The following is a 24,396-nucleotide window of genomic DNA, read 5'->3' on the forward strand; positions in this document are numbered from 1 at the left end:
TCAAAAGGATGTTGTCACAAAGATCCTGGGTGGCAATGTAACCGCCAGCCTGTGGAGAAGGTCTTCTGAGCTAGCGGTTGGGACTGCTGCCCAGTTGATGCCAGCTCTCAGTACCTGCTGGGCGCCATCCTCTCCTTTTGTGTCTGGAGGAGTGCGTTGTGAGGAGCCCTGCCCTTCCTTTGGTGCTTCCGTTCTTTCTGCCACCTCTTCCGCAATGGACCCTGAACCTCAGAGAGTGTGATAATGCTGCTCACCCAGTGTCACTTCTTGTCAGAACTATGGTGACTTTTGAGTCTTCCCAGTAGTCACCTTGTTGGTTTTTTTTTTGTTGTTGTTGTTGTTGTTGTTTTGGTTTTGTTTTTTTTTTTGTTTTTTCCATAGAAGAATTGTTTTTCTTCCCTATTGAACTCAGCTTGGACATCCTAAAGATGGAGATCTTCCTGAAAGTTTCTAGAACTGAAATTCTTGACCTTACCAAATACTCACCTAGGTGAAGTTGCAGGGGGAGCTGGTGTTAAAGCTGGAAAACACAGGACAGGGAGGGGAGGCTGCAGGAGGGCAAGGGTGGCAAGTCTCCCCAGCCAGCGCTGTTACCCAGAAAGGGAACCTCATTGACCATGACGGTATGGAAGGCATTACAAGTTTGTTCCTCTTTCAGAGAGTGCTAGAACTCATGCCTCACTCACTCCCTCTCGGCCTTCCCAGCTCAGCTTTATTCCTCTAAGAATAATCATTTGGTTCACTGATCATGGCTGCATAATGACATTCAGATTCAGAGCAGTAATACAAGTTCTGAACATAAGGAAAATGTAAATGGATGCAAATGAAGAAGTCAGACCCCATTTTGACTCACCTAATTAGCCACAGAAGGTATGAAGACAGGCATTCCCATACACTGCTGATGGATACAAGCTTCTAGGCATTTTGAGAATGTATATCAATAATGCACTAGTTTGCTAGGGCCCTGAAGACAAAGTAGAGTAAGGTGGGTGGCTTCAATGACAGAAATTGCATCACAATTTTGGAGGCTTCAAATCCAAAATCAAGGTATGGCAGAATTGAACGCTTCCAAGACATCTCTCCTTGCTTTGTAAGCCACCAGTGTTTTCCATTGGTTTTATGTGGATTTCCCTTTGCACAGTGTCCAAACTTCCTATAAAATGATGACCACATTTTAATCCAGTTGCCACTTTAAAGATCGAGTCTATGATTATCGTCACATTATGAGATAAAGGAGGTTAGAACTTCAAAAAATAGACTTACAAAAAGGATATTTTACTGAATTAATCTTTTAGGAAACGCTACTGAAAAATAGTATGTCAAATTATGGGACTATACCGTTCTTCCCTATAACCTGCTTTCCTTTCCTATCCTAGATGTTGAACATTTTTCCATGGATCTAAACCCCTTCAGCATTCACTTTAGTTGCTGTCTAGCAATCTATCCTATAGATATGTAATCATTTGTTTAGCATTTCTCTTCTTTTTAATTTAATTTTTTGAGTCAAGAAAACATTTGTATGTTTCAAAATTAAAACAGCACAAAAGGGGGCTGGAGAGATGGCTTAGCGGTTAAGCGCTTGCCTGTGAAGCCTAAGGACCCCGGTTCGAGGCTCGGTTCCCCAGGTCCCACGTTAGCCAGATGCACAAGGGGGTGCACGCGTCTGGAGTTCGTTTGCAGAGGCTGGAAGCCCTGGCGCGCCCATTTTCTCTCTCCCTCTATCTGTCTTTCTCTCTATGTCTGTCGCTCTCAAATAAATAAATAAAAAATTAAAAAAAAAAAAACAGCACAAAAGGGGGCTGGAGAGATGGCTTAGCGGTTAAGCGCTTGCCTGTGAAGCCTAAGGACCCCGGTTCGAGGCTCGGTTCCCCAGGTCCCACGTTAGCCAGATGCACAAGGGGGCGCACGCGTCTGGAGTTTGTTTGCAGAGGCTGGAAGCCCTGGCGCGCCCATTCTCTCTCTCTCCCTCTATCTGTCTTTCTCTCTGTGTCTGTTGCTCTCAAATAAATAAATAAATAAAAATTATTAAAAAAAAAAAACACAGCACAAAAGGGTAAACATAGTAGTGTGGCTCCCAGAGCCTCCTCCTCCTCCTCCTAAAGAACTCCTTTTATTAGTTTCTTGTGTGCCCTTCCACTGTTTTCTTATGCAAATTAAAGCAAATGCAAATCGTGATTCTTATTTCCTCACTTTCTCACACAAAGAGGAACATGCTATTTTCACTGCTCAGCACCTTACTTAAAGAAAGAAGAAAAAAAAACACAACCCTGAACATATTTCTGTAACCTCTACAGTTATCAGTAGAATAAGAGCTTCCCCAATTTCTCCAGAACCACACACTGTATGATTGTGTGGCTGTTTAACCAGTGTCTTCTATACAAGGTTCTCTCTAACCTTTTTCTATTACACATAGTGGAGAGAGAATAAATTCACAGATTGGCATTTTCTCCGAGTGCAGGTGTATTGCTAAGATAAATTCCTGGCAGTGGATTGCTTTTGTAATTTTGATAGCCGCTCCCCAGCCCCTAAGGAAAGGTCATGTCATTCTGCATTTCCGCCTGCTGTGGGTAGGGGGTAGAAGGGGGGGGGGACAGACTGGTCCTCCACAGCTGTCCCCTTGTAAGGAGTTGTGGACTGTGGGATATTTGTCCATATCAGATGCCTCGGTTCTGAATATTTAGGTTGTTTCCATGTTGACTACATTTAGCAACATCAAGATAATGTCCTTGTGGCTACACTGTTATTCATACTTATTTCCTCAAATTGCTGTAAGTGGGTTGTGCTGTCCTGGAGATAGGTGTCTATTCAGAGGTCTTGCTCGCTACTGTTTGGGGGTTTCTTGGCCTTGGCTTTTAAGCATGGAGAAGAACGCTCTCCATTCCTGCCATGTAATCCGTGCTCTAAGTTCAGGTGGCTAGTAAAACTCAGAAAATCAGTTTCTGTAAGCATTTTAACATCGATGTTAAGAGATTTTAAAAATCTCTTCAGGGCTGGAGAGATGGCTTAGCGGTTAAACGCTTGCCTGTGAAGCCTAAGGACCCCGGTTCGAGGCTCAGTTCCCCAGGTCCCACGTTAGCCAGATGCACAAGGGGGCGCACGCGTCTGGAGTTCGCTTGCAGAGGCTGGAAGCCCTGACGCGCCCATTCTCTCTCTCTCCCTCTATCTGTCCTTCTCTCTGTGTCTGTCACTCTCAAATAAATAAATAAATAAAAATTTAAAAAAAAAATCTCTTCAATGACTTAAATTGCAATTGTAAATTTAATATGGACTATTTACAAAACAGGGTTGGGGGTGGGGTCCAAGGAAGGTTCTTAAAGTCCAAACTCTGAGTTCATATCTGTTTTTTTTGTGTGTGTGTGTGTGTTTTTAAACCAAAGAATTGGCATAAAACAAGACTGAGAAGGACAAGTTATGAACTATTACATTTTTATTCAGGAATATACAAGGGAGAGGGAGGGTCCAAGAACCAAGGAAGGGAAAATAGATGCACCCCAGTGGCCCGAGAGCCTATGTGGGTAGTGGGCATGGGCCTGAGCCATGAAAAGGGATTTAGGGGGGAAAGGGAAGGAAATGCAGAATGGGAGTGGGAGATGGTAGAGAGCCCATGTGAGAGTGGGGGTGAAGGGGGGGAGGCTTACCAGGACAGGAACCTCGTTCAGAGGGAAGGATCTGCATGTAACCCAGTTGTGGTGGGCTTTACCTTCAGGCTCAGGTGAGCCTCAGAGAGTGGATTGGTATGAACTTTGGGGGCTGAATTTAGCCAACCACAAAGTGGGAATAAGATTTAAATTCTAGGAAAGGGGAACTTCCTCCCAGGAGGGGCTCAGGTTGTTGAGGGGCTCAGGAAAAGCAGGTCTAGGGAATTCTTTTAGTCAAGAGATAAGGAGAGGAGAGATCCTTCTCTGATCTCTAGTAAAATGGTGATTGCAAGAATAGACTTAAGGACATTTTTGCTTTTCATTTTTTTAAAGTTTAATTTATTAGTTTTCCTTTCAGCAAATACAGGCAGTTTGGTACCATTGTTTAGGCTTATCCATGATCTACCCCCTTCCACTGGACCCTCCTTGTTGATGTAAATGGGTCGTGCATTGTGGAGTTAGCCCACAGTTATTGGTACGATAAATGTCTCTGCATATCATGACCCAAAATGTGGCTCTGACATTCTTTCTGCCCCCTCTTCCGCAAAATTTCCCTGAGCCATGTTGGGTTCACTTTTGGTCTGCTTCAGTGCTGAGGTGTTGGGGGCCTCTGAGGCTCTGGCTCTCTGATTTGGTAGGAGTTGATTTTTATCTGTGTTGGTCTCCTTCCCCTTTGCGCTGGTATCCCGTTCATCAGGAAAATATCACCCTTGCTTGTTTCACCAATTGTCCTTAGTTTCAGTCAGGCCCCTTTTGAGGTATGTTGGGGCAGCTCTCTCCTTAGGATCTGCATCTATCTGAAAAAGAGAAGCAGATTCTCCAACGGAGAGTAAGTTAGCACCCGGAAAATTGAGATAACACTTTTTGGATGAAAAGTTTGATAGGTGTAGGCCCTCTTGTACCCCCATGATTGATGGTAGCTTGATATTGGAGAGTGGGCTTATGTTTGGGTATGGTTCTGACTTGTTTCCCAGCTCCAGCTATGGGTCTCGTACCACTGAGGGGATCAGTTAGCCAGATCAAGAGCAGGTGGTTCCCCACCATGGCTGTGTGCCACTATTGCATTTGTGTGGGCATCACACCAGGTTATTTGTTGCTAATTAGGTAGGACAATGAGTTGCTTGGTGTTGTGGTTTGATTCAGGTGTCCCCCATAAACTTAGGTGTTCTGAATGCTAGGTTCCCAGCTGATGGAGATTTGGGAATTAACACCTCCTGGAGGGAGTGTATTGTTGGGGGCGGGCTTATGGGCTTTATAGCCAGTTTCCCCATGCCAGTGTTTGGCACACCCTTCTGTTGCTGTGGTCCACCTTATGTTGGCCAGGGGGTGATGTTCACCCTCTGCTCATGCCATCATTTTCCCCTGCCATCGTGGAGCTTCCCCTCGAGCCTGTAAGCCAAAATAAATCTCTTTTTCCCAGAAGCTGCTCTTGGTTGGGTGATTTCTACCAGCAATGCGAACCGGACTGCAACAGTAAAGTGGTACCGAGGAGTGGGGTTGCTGCTAGACACCTGACTGTGTGGTTTTGGCCTTTTGGAGCTGATTTTCAAGAGGAATGTGGAAGGAGTTGAAACCTTGGCCTAAGAGATGCCTTGCAGTGCTGTAAGTACAGCTTAAAGGACGATTCTGGTCTGAGCTCCAAGACCTGAATGCAGTAAGAACTACGGACTGTCAGGTTTGGCTTATGAGGGTGAGAAAGAGCTGTGCCTGGACTGGGCTAGCAGTTTGTGTGAGAAGCTTGCTCTTGTGCCCGTGTCCTGAGAAGTTGTGCAGGGTTGCTTTGCGTAGAAATGAACTGGTGTGAGCAGAAGAATATGGCACAGAAAGGAAAATCTTTGGGTGAACTGCTGCCCGTTCAGCTGCAACTAAGAGATTACAATCTTTGAGACTGGGCTAGCTGACCTGCGCTGGGGCAACAAGAAGAATGTAGACTCTTTAGAAGGGGCCTGAGTGCTCAAGGAGTGTCCTGTTCTTCAAAGTCTGCTTTATTCCCCGCTGGATTAACAAATTGGCACCCTACCTGGTATCATGGAGTATAAGAAATGCTAGAGAGAGGGTCATTGAGTTTGCAACACGGTCTTGTGTTTTGGAAATGGCCATGGGCAGTTTGAAGCAGGTTTGCTGGTTGCCTGCATAGAAACCCCATAGGGCCATGAAGATGAACCATGGATTGCAGTGGAGACCCAGTGGAGATGCCGGGACCATGAGATGGCTGCCGAGGAGCTGCCGGCCCCGATGAAGTTTCCCAGGACTGTGAGTAGCCTAGCTGGAGGGGCGGAATTGGAATGCCAGGGACTTATTGCTGGTTAGAATTATCAGACTTGAAGATTTGTCACTGACTAGAGTTGCTGTACTTGAAGCTACAGAGTTTGATGTGTGCCCTGGTTGTTTTAAATCTTGTATTGGTTGAATGTTTCTTTGCTATGCCCAATGCCATCTTTTGCAGTGTGAATATTTATTCTGTGCCATTATGGGTTTTTTGAGGTTATTTTTTGGTATTATGGCTCAGTTAAGAGATCTTGGACTATGGGGGATGTATGAACATCATTTGAATTGATAAAAACTATGGGGATTTTTAAAGTCAGACTGAAAGCATTCTATTTTACATCATGTATGGATATCAGTTTATGGGGGCCAGGGGCGGGATGTGGTGGTTTGATTCAGGTGTCCCCCATAAACTTAGGTGTTCTGAATGCTAGGTTCCCAGCTGATGGAGATTTGGGAATTAACACCTCCTGGAGGGAATGTATTGTTGGGGGCGGGCTTATGGGCTTTATAGCCAGTTTCCCCATGCCAGTGTTTGGCACACCCTTCTGTTGCTGTGGTCCATCTTATGTTGGCCAGGGGGTGATGTCCACCCTCTGCTCATGCCATCGTTTTCCCCTACCATCGTGGAGCTTCCCCTCGAGCCTGTAAGCCAAAATAAATCTCTTTTTCCCAGAAGCTGCTCTTGGTTGGGTGATTTCTACCAGCAATGCGAACCGGACTGCAACACTTGGACAGATATTGGTCATTTCCCCCAGTCGCCCATGTAGCACCTTCTGGCACTAGACACGCTGGCTGTCTGGGGACTGACTCTCTCCTGGCTTCCAGCCATGTCATTCCATTTTACGTGTCAGCTGCGTATGGAGTCTTCAGCAATAGGGTCTTACCACTGACCTTTGGTGGGTCATCAAGTACTCTGACAGAAGTATGTCATTGTTTTGGGAAACCTTGTAGGTTTTTCTGATCAAAAACTCATTGTGGATGGTAGCCCTAAGCTGGTAGTGGGGGTTACGGGTCAGTTTTGCTTTTCATTTTTGGGGCCCAGTCACCCTAAACTACCTAGCATATCTACCTGACTTCCTCTCATTTAGAACATTTCAAATGCCTTAAACAGCAGTGATAATAAAACTTACACTTAGTATTTAAAACTAACATCTTGAGTTCAGTTGATGATAAAACATTATATTTGTCTTTATATCTTATGGTTGCAATAATACTAATTGCTTTACATTCCCAGAATTTCACTAATTTTATGACTGCCAAAAGTAAGAGTTAAAAGCAAGCCAGGCATTGGTGGCACATGCTGTTAATCCCAGCACTGGAGGGGCAGAGGTAGGAGAACCACTGTGACTTCCTTTAGCATCTCTAATCCATACTTGCAAAAGAAGAGAAAGGAAAATGATCTCCATGAGTGTGGTAGCACACACCTTTAATCCCAGCACTCAGGAAGCAGAGGTAGGAGGATCAATGAGTTCGAGGCCACCCTGAGACTCCATACTGAATTCCAGGTCAGCCTGGATCAGAGCAAGGCACAACCTCAAAAAACCAGAAAAATAAAAACAAAGCAAAATCCAAAGCCAGGTCATGTCTGGTGGCACAAGTTTGTAATCCTTGCTATTCAGAAGGCTGAGGGAAGAGGTGCATAAATTCTAGGCCTGCTTGGGCTATGTAGTGAGTTCAAAGCCAAAGTAGGCAAATTCTTGAGACTCTGTCTTTAATCCCAGCACTCGGGAGGCAGAGGTAGGACTGCTGTGAGTTTGAGGTTACCCTAAGACTAAGTAGTAAATCCCAGGTCAGACTGGGATAGAGGGAAACCTTACCTCGAAAAAACAAAAAACAACAAATAAAGTCTGTGAATAAAAGAATGTGTGGGGATCCAGCTCAATAGGCCTTTCATGCCTAATGCTATGAGTTCAATTCCCAGTACGCAGGCCACAATAGAAACCAAACCAAACCAAGCCAAATAAAAACAAATAGAGACTAATGGCACTCCTGGAGTCCAGCCACTCCACAAGCTGAGGCAGGAAGATCTCTTGAGCCCAAGGCTTGTCAATTTAATTGAGTTATATTTATATCTTGGGAGGGATTCAAACCTCCATCATCTATCATCAGACTTACCTTTCCTTACTTTCCCATCCACCCCCCTTTAAATAAACTTTCTTTTTGTTTTTTAATTCATTAAAAATTAATGTAAATTAGAGTTACCCTGCTCCCTTCACCCACATATGTACAATCGCTCCCACTGCCAGCTCTCCACTCAAGTGGTACACTTGTACACTTGACTGTTGCCAAGTCTTGTTTAGCCAAAGTCCATAGTTTACATTAGGGGTCACCCTTGCTTTTACATGGTCTATGGGTTTGGGCATGTTGAACATTAGAGTATCATACAGAGTTTACACTGCTCCCAAAATCCTGTGTTCACATATTCTTATTCTTACCTAATGGCCTGGTTGTTTTGTTGTATGTGTGTGTGTGTGTGTTTTATTAACTGTTTTCATGAAGATTGTTTTTCATTTGGCTTTTTTTTTTTTTTTTTTGAGAGAGAGAGAATGGGCACCCCAGGCCCTTCAGCCTACTACAAATGAACTCCAGACGCTTGAGACCCCTTGTGCACATGTACGACATTGTGAGCTTGTGTCACTGTGCATCCGGCTATGTGGGACCTGGAGATTTAAACATGAATTCTTAGGTTTCCCAGGCAAGTGCCTTAACCACTAAGCCATCTCTCCAGCCCTCTTTTGGCTCCTTCCATGTAGTAGTATGTACTTCAGTTCAATTTTCTCCTCACTTTTTATGACTTGGTAATACCTTTGTTTTTAGTATTGAATACTGTTAAGCATTTTGGTTCTGGACAACTTGAGTTTAAATTCCCACTCCCATGCTCACTAACTGGGGAACTTTTGCATCAGATTATCACTTATATAAAAAAAAATGGGAGGGGGGGGAGTTGGAGAGATGGTTTAGCGGAAGAATCCAGGTTCAATTCCCTAGTACCCACATAAACCAGATGCACAAGGTGGCACATGCGTCTGCAGTTTGTTTGCAGTGGCAGGAGGCCCTGGAGCTCCCATTCTCTATCTGCCTCTTCCCCTCTCTCTCAAATCAACAAATCAAATACTTTTTATAAAGATGGGAATATCATACTACTTTGTCCCATTATCATGATGATAAAATGAGATAGTATCTTAAGAGGGCTCTTAGGTTCATTTAATAAAAATACAAGACACTGGGGTGAGGATACAGCACGTTGCTGAAGTGCTTGCCTTGTATGCATGGACAGTTGAGCTCAGCCCCCTGAACCCATGTGAAAATGCCATGTTTGGGGCCATGCCCTTGTTAACCCAGTGCCTGGGAGGCAGAGACAGAAGGATCTTTGGAGCTTGCTGGCCGGCCAATGTAGTCTCTAGTTAATGACTTCCAGACCAATGAGAAACACTGTCTCAAAAAGGTGGGAGATTCTGTTAGGTTTGTATACAGGACAAAGGCACAGCTTCCCTGGGATAGCAAGGTTTATTTTGGGTAGTTTAGAACATGTGGTTTGGAGGCAAGAGGGAGAGGGGAAACACCAGAGTAGAAATGGGAAAAGAGTTGGGAAACCCTGTTAGTACATGAGGAAGGCCTTATATGATCCCTTAGAGGAGGAAGTAAGGGGTGACTCTGGGAGATTTTGCTGAAGGAGGAGTCCATAGGACCCCCACTGAGAGGTGACTGGGCCCCTGAGAGTAAAGGCAGGGAAATCTGCAATTTGCACTTGCTAGAGATCAAAGGATAATCTGACTTCTTATCTCTTGCCCAAAGGAGTTCCCTAGATCTGAGCCCCCATCCCAACCTCTCCCCGCACCCACCACACACACTCTGAGAGGTCCCTTTTCTTAGAATTTAAATCTAATCCTGACACAGTGGTTAGTCAAGTTCAGCTCCCAGAACTGGTGTTATGACTAGTCACTTCCTGAGCCAGCCACTCACTACACTTGAGCCGGAGGAAAAGCCCAGTAAAGTAAGGTTATAACTATGTTCGCAAGAGGACAGCATGCTCTCTTGGAGGCCCGTTGTTCATCTCTCTGAACCTCCAGGTTCTGGTGAGTTTCCCCTTGTCTCAGCCAGGCTGGGCCAAGACAATGGGAGAACCCCCTGACCCCGACTCCCACGTGGGCTCTTCACCCCTCCTGACCTTCACATAGCAGAAGCTCTTTGTATTTTCTTTCCTGTCCTCTTGAGTTTTTCCAGGCCTATCTTGGGGGCTCTCAGACCACGTGGGTGTATTCATTTCCCTTCCCTTGGATCTATACTTCCTCCATTAACTATAATAATTAAAGAAATATCCTTCTCAGTTTGATTTGCCCAATTCTTCAGTTAAATGCAAATGTGAACCCAGGGTTTGGACTTCAAGGACTTTCCTGAACTCCCAACACTCCGTTTCCTCACCAGGCTGGGTGAACCACCTGTCAAGCTCCTTTGCGGGACCGAGATCTTTTTTATTTATTTGTTTATTTTTCTTTTTCAAGGTAGGGTCTCACTCTAGCCCAGGCTTACCTGGAATTCACTATGGAGTCTCAGGGTGGCCTCGAACTCATGGCGATCCTCCTACCTCTGCCTCCCGAGTGCTGGGATTAAAGGCGTGCGCCACCACGCCCAGCGGGACCGAGATCTTTAAAGTCTCAGTTTCTGTAACAGGCAGTCCTAGCGTCCCAGGGCTAGCTTTTCAGGTGGCCAGGGAGAAAGGGGGTGTGGGTACAGAGCTTTGAGACGTTAAAGTATTCCCAAGGATGACCCACATGGCCTCCACACACAGGCACAAAACCCGACACATACATGTGTGCTTACACACTCAAGCAAATGTACACATGGACAAGTGCAAGTTGGATAAACAATGAATAATTTTTAGTACAAGGTTGTTCACATACTTGGGGAAAATTATTTGTTGCTAAAATGAAATTAAAATTTCACTGAACATCCTATATTTTTTCTCTGCCAACTATATGCCTTGAGTATAGCAGGAACTCAACAAAGATTAGCAAAATCTCATAAAAAGTTGGGTGTGAGCCGGGCATGGTGGCGCACGCCTTTAAATCCCAGCACTTGGGAGGCAGAGGTAGGAGGATCACCATGAGTTCAAGGCCACCCTGAGACTCCACAGTGAATTCCAGGTCAGCCTGGGCTAGGCTGAAACCCTACCTCAAAAAACAAAAACAAAAAAGTTGGGTGTGGTGGCACATGCTTTTAATTCCAGAGGAAGGCAGGAGGACTGCCATGAGTTTGGGACCAGCCCAGAGAGAGAACTAGTGAGTTCTAAATTGGCCTGGGATAAAGTGAGATCCTACTTTGAAAAACAAACCATACACACACACACACACACACACACACACACACACACCCTAATAGCCCCAAACTCCATTGTACTTTTCCATTTTTTGATGTCATAATTTTCCCCCGTTAGTCAGGTCTTGTGTAGACAGTGTTAGGCACTGTGAGGTCATGCATATCAGGGTCATTTTGTGTCTAGAGATAGCATTTGGCATTCCTACTCTTCCTTCCTCTATCCTTCCTTGGGCTCTTACATTCTTTCCACCACCTCTTCTGCAATGGACCCTGAGCCTTGAAGGGTATGATAGAGATGTCTCAGTGCTAAATGCTCCACTGTCACTTCTCAGCATTATGGTGACTTTTGAGTCACCCCAGTGGTTTCCGCCATATGAAAAGAGAGGCTTCTCAACTAAAAGTGAGAGTAGCATTAATAGATGGATATAAACATAAGTGTTTAGGGGGCAGTTTGGTAGGCATAATATATCCATTTAGCCAGACAACAGTAGCTATTACTCCCCTGGGGCTTTTGATTTCTCCAGCCTTGGGCTTCTCATTAGGTTTTCAGTACCAGTATGTATTCCTTCCCATGGAGCAGGCCTCCAGTCTGATCAGATAGCAGTTGGCTTCCCCCATGTTGCAGTCAGGTTCACATTGCTGGTAGAAATCACCCAACTAAGAGTAGCTTGTGGGAAAAAGAGGTTGATTTTGGCTTACAGACTTGAGGGGAAGCTCCACAATGGCAGGGGAAAACGATGGCATGAGCAGGGGGTGGACATCACCCCCTGACCAACATAAGGTGGACAATAGCAACAAGCAAGTGTGCCAAACACTGGCAAGGGAAAAGTGGCTATAATACCCATGAGCTCCCACCAACAATACACTCCCTCCAGGAGGCATTAATTCCCAAATCTGCATCAGCTGGGAACCTAGCATTCAGAATGCCTAAATTTATGGGGGACACCTGAATTGAACCACCACATTCCACCCCTGGCCCCCATAAACTGATATCTATACATGATATAAAATACAATGCATTAAATCCAACTTTAAAAGTCCCCATAGTTTTTATCAATTCCAATGATGTTCATATATCCCCATAGTCCAAGATCTTTTAACTGAGCCATAATACCAAAAAAAAAAAAAAAACCCAAAAACATAATGGCACAAATTAAATATTCACACTGCAAAAGATGGCATTGGGCATAGCAAAGAAACATTTAACCAATACAAGGTTTAAAACAACCAGGGAAAACATAAAACTCTGTAGCTTCAAGTCCAACAACTCTAGCCAGTGACAAATCTCCAAGTTCAATAATTCTAACCATCAACAAGTCTCTGGCATTCCAACTCTGCCTCTCCAGCTAGGCTACTCACAGTCCTAGAAAACTTCATCAGGGCCGGCAGCTCTCCTTGGCAGCCATCTCATGGTCCCGGCATCTCCACTGGGTCTCCACTGCAATCCACAGTTCATCCTCATGGCCCCATGGGGGCTCCATGCAGGCAACCAGCAAACCTGCTTCACACTGCCCATGGCCATTTCCAAAACACAAGACCGTGTTGCAAACTCAATGACCCTCTCTTTCCTGCATTTCTTATACTCCACAATACCAGGTAGGGTGCCAATTTGGTAATCCAGGGGGGAATGAAGCAGACTTTGGAGAACAGGACACTCCTTGAGTACTCAGGCCCCTTCAAAAGAATCAATATTCTTCCTGTTGCCCCAGTGCAGGTCAGCTAGCAGAGTCTCAAAGGTTTTAATCTCTCAGTTGCAGCTGAACGGGCAACATTTCACCCAAAGATTTTTCTTTCTGTGCCATATCCCTCTGCTCACACCAGTTCATTTCTATGCAAAGGTACCCTGCACAACTTCTCAGGACATGGGCATAAGAGCAAGCTTCTACACAAACTGCTAGCCCAGTCCAAGCACAGCTCTTTCTCACCCTCATGAGCCAAACCTCACAGTCCATAGTTCTTACTGCATTCAGGTCTTTCAACTCTGACAAGAATAGTCCATCAAGCTGTACTTACAGCACTGCAAGGCATCTCTTAGGCCAAGGTTTCAAATCCTCCCACATTCCTCTTGAAAATCAGCTCCAAAAGGCCAAAACCACACAGTCAGGTGTCTAGCAACAACCCCACTCCTGGTACCACTTTACTGTTGCAGTCAGGTTCACATTACTGGAAGAAATCACCCAACCAAGAGCAGCTTCTGGGAAAAAGAGGTTTATTTTGGCTTACAGGCTTGAGGGGAAGCTCTATGATGGCAGGGGAAAAAGAAGGCATGAGCAGAGGGTGGACATCATTCCCTGACCAACACAAGGTGGACAATAGCAACAGGTGAGTGTGACAAACACTGGCAAGGGAAAACTGGCTTTAATACCCATAAGCTCCCACCAATACACTCCCTCCAGTAGGCATTAATTCCCAAATCTCCATCAGCTGGGAACCTAGCATTCAGAACACCTAAGTTTATGGGGAACACCTGAATCAAACCACAACCCATAACAGACATGCTACTATCGCACCAGTTGGCACATTTGGCCTGGTTAGCCAGCTGTAAGACTTACAAGGTCCACTGCTGACTATCATCATTGGTGACTTCTCTCTCCCAAAAGGCTGCATGTTGCTTAGCTCTTTCCAGCATTCTATCAAGCTAGTTAATGGAGGAGGTTTTCAGCTCAGCTCCAGCTTGATTTCTTAGTGACCTGTAGCCCAAGCATGTAAATTCTTCAGTGATAGGATCTTCCCATCTAGTTCTGGTGGGAAACCAAGAGCCTTAGCAATGGCCTGTAACTTATTTATTTATTTTTACGTTGTGTATGAGTACATCAGAGTATCTTGAATGCCCACTTGGCCTTATTTGGGTGGCTGGGGAATTGAACTCAGGCCTAGAGGCTTTGCAAGCAAGCACCTTTAAATGCTAAATCATTTCCCCAAGCCTCCAAACTCCACTTTTTTTTTTTAAATGAGCTCCAGGGACTGGAGAAATGGCTTAACTATTAAGACTTTTGCTTGTGAAGCTTAAGGACCCAGGTTTGATTCCCCAGTACCCATGTAAACCAGATGCACAAGATGGTGCATGTGTCTGAAGTTCGTTTGCAGTGGCTAGAAGCCCAGGTGTGCCCATTCTCTCTCCATGTAATTTTCTTTCTTTTTCTTTCTCTGCCTCTCTCAAATAAGTAAAGTAAAATGAACCCCAATATGAGATAAATTAGAGAATACATGAACGTATGGAAAGGTAGGTAGATAGAGCAGTCAGTGGTATTCTGACAAAGGGCATATGACGTTCCCATTGTCTTTTTCTATTGTCAGATCTTATTGCACCTGTAGCAGAAACAAGACTTCAGGGTGAAGAAACAATTCCCTAAAGCACAGATTAGTGAAAGAGTCACTGAGATGTCTTCAGTGCTATATGAGAGTTCAAGATGAAAATCAAGGTGGAAGAGTGCCTTGGGAAACTCTAGAATGTTAGAATAGTTAATAGATTTAGTAAGCCAAAGCCTAAACAGTAGGTTGGATGGTCACTTGTCAAATGTCATAAAGGACATTTCCTAATTGAATATGTGGCCTAGCAGTCATCTCAAATTCTCTAAAGTGGGGTCAGGTAGGGTTGATGTCCATCTGCGGCTCTTACTGAAGAGTAGCTCTCTAGTCAATGCTTTCAAAGAATGTTTGATGATGATCAATGGGTGATAAAATATTAACTATAAACTTGTTAACAATGAGATGCATTTAAATAATAATTAACAAGGACTGGTAAAGAATTTAGAATGAACCACAGACTTACTCTATAAATGTGCAAGAATGAAGGTCGGGGTGATAACTCACACCTGTAATCTGTAATGTGCTGAGGTAGGAAGATCACCATGAGTTTGAGGACAGCCATGGCTACATAGTGAATTCCAGGTCAGTCTTGGCTAAAATGAGACCCCTGCCTCAACAAAAGTACACATAGGGCTAAAGAGATGGCTAAGAAGTTAAAGCACTTGCCTGCAAAGCCAAAGGACCCAGGTTCATTCCCTAGGATCCATGTAAACCAGATGCACAAAGGGGCACATGTGTCTGGAGTTCATTTGCAGTAGCTGAAGGCCCTGATACACCCATTCTCTCTCTCTCTCTCTTCCCCTCTTCCTTTCTCTCTCTCAAATAAATTAAAAATAGGAAAATTTTAAAAGTACACAATAATTTAATACGATGAACTATAGTGAGAAAGACAGATAACACAAAAATGAGTTTCCAGGACTAGGGATGTAGATCAGTGGTATGAGGCCCTGGGTGCTCTCCTGACATTAGAAAACAAACACACATGCAAACAAATAACAATATAGTCAAGCCGGGCATGGTGACACACACCTTTAATCCCAGCACTAGGGAGGCAGAGGTAGGAGGATTGCCATGAGTTTGAGGCGAGGCCAGCCTGAGACTACATAGTGAATTCCAGGTCAACCTGGGCCAAAGTGAGACCCTACCTCAAACAAAAAAAAAAAAAAAGTTCAGTCAAGTACCTAATTTGACATATTAGGAGCAGTTTTTAAAAAATTTTTTTTTGTTCATTTTTATTTATTTATATGAGAGTGACAGAGAGAGAAAGAGACAGATAGAGAGAGAGAGAGAATGGGCGCGCCAGGGCTTCCAGCCTCTGCAAACGAACTCCAGACGCGTGCGCCCCCTTGTGCATCTGGCTAACGTGGGACCCGGGGAACCGAGCCTCGAACCGGGGTTCTTAGGCTTCACAGGCAAGTGCTTAACCACTAAGCCATCTCTCCAGTCCAGGAGCAATTTTTTTTTTATAAGACACACAGAGAGAGACAGAGACAGAGAGAATTGGCATGCCAGGGCCTCTAGCCACTGCAATCAAACTCCAGACATGTGAGCCACCTTGTGCACGTGTGTCACTATGTGCGTCTGGTTTATGTGGGTTCTGGAATGTGGGTCCTTAGGCTTCACAAGCAAGTGCCTTAATTGCTAAACCATCTCTCCAGCCCAGGAGCAATTTTTAAATGATTCAGATAGATTAGAAATAATACCAACTGGGGCTGGGAAGATGGCTCCGTCAGCAAAGTGCTTGCTGTGTGAGCATCAGGATGTGAGTTTGATGCCCAGCACCTGCCAGGCATCGTGGGGCATGCCTGTAACCCCAGTGTTGGGGAGGTAGAGATGAGATGAGCTCAGATATTTACCCGCTAGCTGGTTAACTGAATTGGTGATCTTTAGTTTAGTGAGAGAACTTGTCTCAAAAAATAAAATGCAGGTTGGACATGATGGCACATGCTTTTAATTCCAGCATTTGAGAGGCTGAGGTGGGAGGATCACCATGAGTTCAAGGCCAGCCTGGAGCCTGGAGCTCAGAGTGAGTTCCAGGTTAGCCTGAGGTGGGGGATGGTATTGTATATATGCAAGTAGAAGAACAGATTACAGGGAGTGGAATGGCCTAAATGAGGCCAGAGGAAAAGATTGAGTAACAGAAGGGTGGGGGAGGGTCAACTAAAATTCAAGATATTGTGAATAAGACATCTGAAAGCCTACTTTTTTGGATAATGGCACATCCAGAAGCCATAGATTGTTACTAGAAAATATTCAGTGCCAGGAATGGGATACCTTCCAGTGAGTTGTTGGCCAGGGAGGTCCCTGTTGCACCCAAAACAGTACAGCCAGTTGCCAAGGCCCTTGGTTTCCCACCAGGAAAGACCCTATTGCTGAACACCCCACATGCCTGGGTGGCAAGGTCACTGAGGAAACCTGCTGGAACTGAGCTGAACACCTCCTCCACGCAGACCAGCTGACAGAAAGTTGGAAAAAGCTGTACTACAAGCAGCCCTATGGGAGACAGAAGTCATCAGTGGTAAACAGTGGACACTGTGAAGGACTCAGGAACCAGATGGACGCCATGACAGGCTTCAGAGTCCTCAGTAGGCCTAAGTTTCTGTTTCCTGGCAAGATCTAAGGGTGAGTTTAACAGTTACTGGAAACTGATTATGCCATAAGATAAGTTCAATTCTCCTAGCTCTAGCCCGCCAACCTTGCCATAAGGGTAGGCTTAACAGTTAAACTGATTATCCCATACAAGTCATGAGACATTCCTGTAGTCATAGATGAGCTCAATTCCCCTAGCTCCAACCCGCCAACTTTGTCCACCAAAATCCTAAGCCAACCAAAAGAGCACACTGTTTAAATCAACCAATCATGTACCCATCCCCTTCTTCTGTGTTCAAATCCCTATAAAAACCCTCCCCTCCCACTACTCAGGGCTCTTGTACAGACCCACTATGTTGGTGAAGTCAAGGGACCGAGCTTAAGCCCGAATTAAAGCTCCTTGTCCCTGCATACGTGTTTGGTTCTCCTTGGTGGTCACTGGGGGTGCCAAGAACTGGGCATAACACATTGGAAGCCAGTGTGCCAGACAAGCCAAATGACCAAGCAGGTGCAATAGTGGCATGTCTGTTCTGGGAGAAATCAACTGCTCTCTAATTGGACTGGAAGCCCACTCTGTAGGAGGGAATACATGCCTGGTACTGAAAACCTAATCAAAAGCCTATGGTGGGGGAGGTCATGAGCATTAGGAGTGTAATGCTTGCTCTTGTCTGGCTAAATGCACATATTATGCTCACCAAACTGCCCTGTACGTACTTTACTTAACGTTCATACCCATATATTAAAGCTACTCTCACTTTTGACTAGAGAAGCTTCTCTTTTTCAGATGGCAGTGACCACTGGGATGGCTCAAAAGTCACCATAGTGCTGAGAAGTGACAGAGTGTTTAGCACTGAAACATCTCGATCACATCCTCTAAGGGCCCATTGTAGAAGAGGTGGCAGAAAGAATTTAAGAGCCAAAGGAAGGGTTGGACTGCTTAAAATGCCACTGTCCAGACAGAAATTGGCCTGGATATCTATAACCTGACAGTGCCTAGAACTACCTTCACAAGACCCTCAGAATAGGAGGAAAAGACAATGACATCAAAATAAAATAGAGACTAACAGAGAGAGGGAGGGGATATGATGGAGAGTGGAGTTGTGAAGGGGAAAGTGAGGGAGGGGAGGAAATTATCATGGTTTATTGTCTGTAAGTATAGAACTTGTCAATAAATAAATAAAATGAAAAAAAAATCTGGAGAATGAATGAGGAAGACTCTCAACATTGACTCCTGGCCTACACATACACACACACACACACACACACACACACACACATATAATCATAATCATAATCATAATCATAATCTGGGTGTGGTGGTGCATGCCTTTAATCCTAGCATTTGGCAAGCAGAGGTAGGAGGATCTCTGTGAGTTCAAGGCCAGCCTGAGACTACATAGTAAATTCTAAGTCAGCCTGGGCTAGAGTGATACCCTACAAAATAACAAACAAAAAAAACAAAATAGGGCTGGAGAGATGGCTTAGCAGTTAAGGTGTTTGCCTACAAAGCCAAAGGGACTAAATTCGATCCTCCAGGACCCACATTAGCCAGATGCACAAGGGGGCACATGCATCTGGAGTACATTTGCAATGGCTGGAGGCCCTGGACCGCCCATTCTCTCTTTCTCTCTCTCTCTCTCTCTCTCTTTCTGCATTTTTCTCTGTCAAATAAATTTTTAACAAATTAAAAATCAAATAATAATAATAATAGAAGTTAAAGGCTAGAGAGATAGCTTAGCAGTTAAGATACTTGCCTGCAAAGCCAAAGAAAGCAGGTTCATTTACCTGGAACCCACGTAAGCCGGATGCACGCAGTGGTACATGCAGCTGAAGTTGGTTTGCAGTGGCTGAAGGCTCTGGCATGCCCATTCTCTCAAGCTCTCTCCCAAAAAAATTAAAAGCTGATTGATCCTACTATATTGAATGCTAAGTAGAACTTAACAGTACCTCACAAATAATTCTGGTTTTAGTTAGTTTTGTAAAGTTTGTGTGAATTGAAACTCCAAAGGTCATGCATACCTTTTGGAATCCCAGTTCTTTAGATTTAAAATGTGGCCTGTGCAAGTCATCCCAAGAATACAGAGGAAGGAATGTGGCTTCCAGATCACATGATAATGATAAAGGGTGCTTCCAAATCATATTTCTTCCACAGACTAGCAGTGAAAACACTTTTTTTTTTTTCCAGGTAAGGTCTCACTCTAGCTCAGGCTGACCTGGAATTCACTATGTAGTCTCAGGGTGGCCTCGAACTCATGGTGATCCTCCTATCACTGCCTCCCAAATTCTGGAATTAAATGTGTGCACCACCATGTCTGGCTTCTTGTAGAACCATTTTAAGAAATTAGGCTCCAAAATTTCCATATTCTGTTTGTTTGTTTTTGGTTTTTCAAGGCAGGGTCCAGGTCTATGTGGAATTCACTAACTAGTCTCAAGGTGGCCTGGAACTTAGGGAGATCCTCCTACCTCTGCCTTCAGCATTCTGGGACTAAAGGCGTGTACCACCACACCCAGCTCATATTCTTATTGAATGTACAAGATAGTCCTTCTCCATGGTTGAAAGCTTCCTCCCCAGCAAAGGGACAGGGAACCACCAGGATGTACTATTCTGATGATATCCCATCCCATCACATGTATGAGGAAGACCAAGGGTCTGCAGAACTCACAGAACATCAGAGGTGTCCTGACCTTAGGACTCAAGGTTCAGAAAGACTCAGCACTCTTAGTGAGGGTTTTGACCCTGGTATGATCTCACAGTCTAGCCTAAAAAACATACTCATCAGGCTGGAGAGATGGCTCAGTGGTTAAGGCACTTGCCTGGAAAGCCTTACAACACTGGATCAATTCCCCAGTACCCATGTAAAGCCCTGTACACAAAGTGGTGCATGAATCTGGAGTTTGTTTGCAGTGACTAGAGGCCCCGGTGTGTCCATCCTCTCCCCATCCCCACCATGTCTGTCTTCTATCTCTCTCTGCTTGTAAATAAATAAATACATTTTTTTTTTAAAAAATACACACCAAGGCTGGAAAGATGGCTTAGCAGTTAAGGTGCTTGCTTGCAAAGCCCAAGGACCTAGATTCAATTCCCCAGCACCCATATAAGCTAGATGCACAAGGTGGCACATGCATCTGGAGTTCATCCGCAGTGGCTGGCGGCCCTGCTATGCCCATTCTCTGTATCTGCCCCTCTCTCCCTGTCTCTCAAATAAATAAAAATAAAACGTTTCAAAAAAAAAATACACATCGACATCCATAAGACAGCACCACTTCTGTGAGAAATTATTTCCAAGGAGCAAACAGCCCAGGTACATATGACCACGGGGGGGGGGGATCCCTTTATTTATTTACTTACTTATTTATTAATAATAAATAACTAAATAAATTAATTAATATAGGTGGACCTGGAATTCACTATGTAATCTCAGGCTGGCCTTGAACTCACAGCAATCCTTCTGCCTTTGCCTCCTGAGTGCTGGGATTAAAGGCATATGCTACCACGTCTGTTTGTTTTCTTATTTTGATAACTGATTTATAAACTTACAAGATGATGATGTCTTGATTGTGTGTGTGTTTTCAAAAACTGTTACGAGGAAGAGAACAATTTCAGTGCCAGAGATGGGGTACCTTCCAGTGAGTTATTGGTCAGGGAGTCCATGATGCCCCAAAACATTACAGACCATTGCCAAGGCCCTTGGTTTCCCACCAGAAGTAGATGGTAAGACCCTACTGCTGAAGACTCCACATGCTTGGGCTGCAGGGTCACTGAGAAATCCTGCTGGAGTTGAGCTAAAAACTTCTTCCATGTAGACCAGCTGACAGAAAGCTGGAAAAAGTTATGCTGTATGCAATTCCATGGAAGAGAGAGAAAATTCATCAGTGGTGATACTCGACAGCGGACACTGCAAGCTGTTGGGCCAGCCAGGCCAAATGAGCCAAGGGGTGCATGTCTGTTACGGGGGAAACCAACTGCTCTCTAATTGGACTGGAGGCCTGCTCCACGGGAGGGAATAAATCCCTGATACTCAAAACCTATGACTGGGGAAGCCATGAGCCCTAGGGGTGTAATGCCTCCTGGTGTCTGGCTCAATGCTTGTATTATTCTCACTAAACTGCCCTGTAAGCACTTTTCTTCATGTTCATACCCATATATTAATGCTACTCTCACTTTTGGTTAGAGAAGCTTCTCTTTTCAGATGGCAGTGACCTCTGGGATGACTCAAAAGGCACCATAGTGCTGAGAAGAAGTGACAGAGGAGTGCTCAGCACTGAGACATCTCTATCACACCTTCTAAGGCTCAGGGTCCATTGCAGAAGAGGTGGTGGGAACAATGTAAGAGCCAAAGGAAGGGTAGGACTGCTTACAATGCACTCTTCCAGACACAAAATAGCCTAGATATCCATGACCTCACAGTGCCTGGCACTACCTACACAAGACCAATATAATAGGAGGAAAGATGATGACATCAAAATAAAAGAGAGACTGATCTGAAGAGATGGCTTAGTGGTGAAGGTGTTTGCCTACAAAGCCAAGCGACCCAGGTTCAATTACCCAGGATCCACGGAAGCCAGACGCACATGGTACTGCATGCATCTGGAATTTGTTTGCAGTGACTGAAGACCCCTTGGCACACCCATTCTCTCTCTCTTTCTCTCTCGCCATTTTTCTCTCTCTCTCTCTCAAATAGAAAAAATTAAGTACTGTTTAAAACGTAATAAAATAAAAGAGACTAATTGAGAGGGCAAGGGGGATAGGATAGAGAGTGGAGTGACGGGGGAAGTGAGGGATGGGGACGGAATTATCATGGCTTATTGTCTATAGAAATGGAAGTTGTCAATAATTTTAAAAAAGTGAGGTGGGTCTTGTAGACAAGACTGACCTGGAATTAGTCTCTAGCTGGCCTCAAACTCAGAGTTTCAAGGATGATCCTCTTCCTACAGCCTCTGAATGATAGGACGAAAGGTCTGCACCACCACGCCCACAGTCAGTACCCTTCTTCAGTGGATTGCACCTGTTCCATAAGCCATCTTTGGGTACTGCTCTAACTCCCCATTCAGATTCCTGCCAACACAGGCTCCAACTCTGTATGTAGCCCAGCTGCTCTCACAACCTGGTAACTAAGTAGCTACACTGCCCTTTTATTCCCCTACTTAAGCCCACTCCCACTCTTTACTTTGGTACATTCGTTCCAAGATTTCCCCATTACACTTTTAAATTTGCTTAATTTTACATTGAGATTATTCTACTCATCCATAAACTGCAGAGATTTTACATCATTTTTTTTCAATGAGGCATCAGGACACTATTGATTTTTTTAAAAATTTATTTATTTTAATATTTTTATTTATTATTTGCAAGCAGAGCGAGATCGAAGAGAAAGAGAGAATGGACACGCCAGGGCCTCCAGTTGCTGCAAAAGAATTCCATATTCATGCACCACTTTGTGCATCTGGCTTTACGTGGGTACTGGGGAATCTAACCCAGGTTGTTAAGCTTTACAGGCAAGTACTGCTGAGCCATCTCTCCAGCTCCTTTAATTTAATTTAATTTTTAAAGAAAGAGTCTCCTATAGTCCAGGCTGTCCTCAAACTCACTAATGTAGCCAAGGATGATCAGGAATTTCTGATCCTTTTGCCTCTGCCTGCCTAGTACTGGGATCACACGAGTGCATCATGTCTGTATTATGCAGTGCTAAGATTAAAACCCAGGACTCTGCATGCCAACTAAGCAAGCACTCTACCAATTGAGCTATATCCTTAGCCCCTCCATTGGTCTTTCTTTCTTTACCTTCCTTCCTTCCTTTCTTCCTTCCTTCCCCCTTTCTCCTTCTTTCTCCTTCCTTTCTCTTCATTTCTTTCTTTCTTTTCTTAAAAAAATTTTTGTTTACTTTTATTCATTTATTTGAGAGCGACAGACAGAGAGAGAAAGAGAGACAGAGAATGGGCACACCAGGGCCTCCAGCCACAGCAAACGAACTTCAGACGCGTGCGCCCCCTTGTGCATCTGGCTAATGTGGATCCTGGGGAATTGAGCCTCGAACTGGGGTCCTTAAGCTTCACAGGCAAGCGCTTAACCGCTAAGCCATCTCTCCAGCCCCATTTTTCTTTCTTTCTTTCTTTCTTTCTTTCTTTCTTTCTTTCTTTCTTTCTTTCTTTCTTTCTCCTTCCTTCCTTCCTTCCTTCCTTCCTTCCTTCCTTCCTTCCTTCCTTCCTTCCTTCCTTCCTTCCTTCCTTCTTTCTCTGTATCTTCCTTCTCTGTGTGCTCTGTGTGCTCATGTGGCTCCCCATGCGCTCCCTTGCTGTGGCAGGAGGGAGTGTCAGGTGTCCCTCTCCACTTTTCTTCTTTCTGTTCTTACTTGAGTCAGTCTCTTACTGATCCTGGAGCTTGCCATTTTGTTTGTTTGTTTTTTGTTTTGCCCTTGAACCTCTGCAGTCCTCTGGTCTCTGCTGCTCTATAGGACCGGGCTCACAGATACGTGTGGCCATGGCCCGATGTTTATGTGAGTCTTGGGGATTGAATCTGAGTGGTCTCCAGGCCACCTTAGGCCCTCATGCTTGCAGGAAGTGCTCTTAACTGCAGAGCCATCTTCCCAGTGCTTCCTTTGGTTTTTGTTCTTGTTGTTTGTTTGTTTGTTTGTTTTTTGAGGTAGGGCCTTGCTCTAGCTTAGGCTGACTTAGAATTCACTATGTAGTCTCAGGCTGGCCTCAAACACACAGCAATTCTCCTACCTCTGTCTCCCAAGTGCTAGAATTAAATGTGTGCACTACCATACCCAGCTCCATTGATAGTTCTTAAGTGGTGCCTCTATGCAGAAGGGCTTCATGTTCTAATTGAGCAGACATGATTTTCCATATTAATGGAGTGTATACATTTATATCACACATTCAATCTACATATCAAATATATCCATGATGCATTTCTAACAGGCCAGCTCACTCCTTTGCCTTTCTTTGTTCTCTATACTTGTTTCTCCCTGGTAACTATAGAACCAACATACATAATTTCCTTAGCTTTTTAAAAAAAATTTATTTTAATTAATTTATTTATTTGAGAGCAACAGAGAGAGAAAAAGAGAGAGAGAGAGAATGGGTGTGCCAGGGCCTCCAGCCACTGAAAACGAACTCCAGATGAATGAGCCCCCTTGTGCATCTGGCTTACGTGGGTCCTGGGGAATCGACCCTTGAACGGGGGTCCTTAGGCTTCACAGGCAAGTGCTTAACTGTTAAGCCATCTCTCCAGCCCATTTTCCTTAGATTAATGCTTATATTTAAGCCATGAGCA

At 44.5% G+C, this 24,396-nt stretch overlaps 1 pseudogene; it reads right to left on the minus strand.

Moving 5' to 3' along the window:
* Positions 1-2,805: 2,805 nt before the first annotated feature.
* LOC101615542 overlaps positions 2,806-24,396 on the minus strand; it is a 40,984-nt pseudogene continuing 19,393 nt past the window's right edge.

The sequence above is a fragment of the Jaculus jaculus genome, chromosome 4, assembly GCF_020740685.1.
Source record: "Jaculus jaculus isolate mJacJac1 chromosome 4, mJacJac1.mat.Y.cur, whole genome shotgun sequence".
NCBI lineage: Eukaryota > Metazoa > Chordata > Mammalia > Rodentia > Dipodidae > Jaculus > Jaculus jaculus.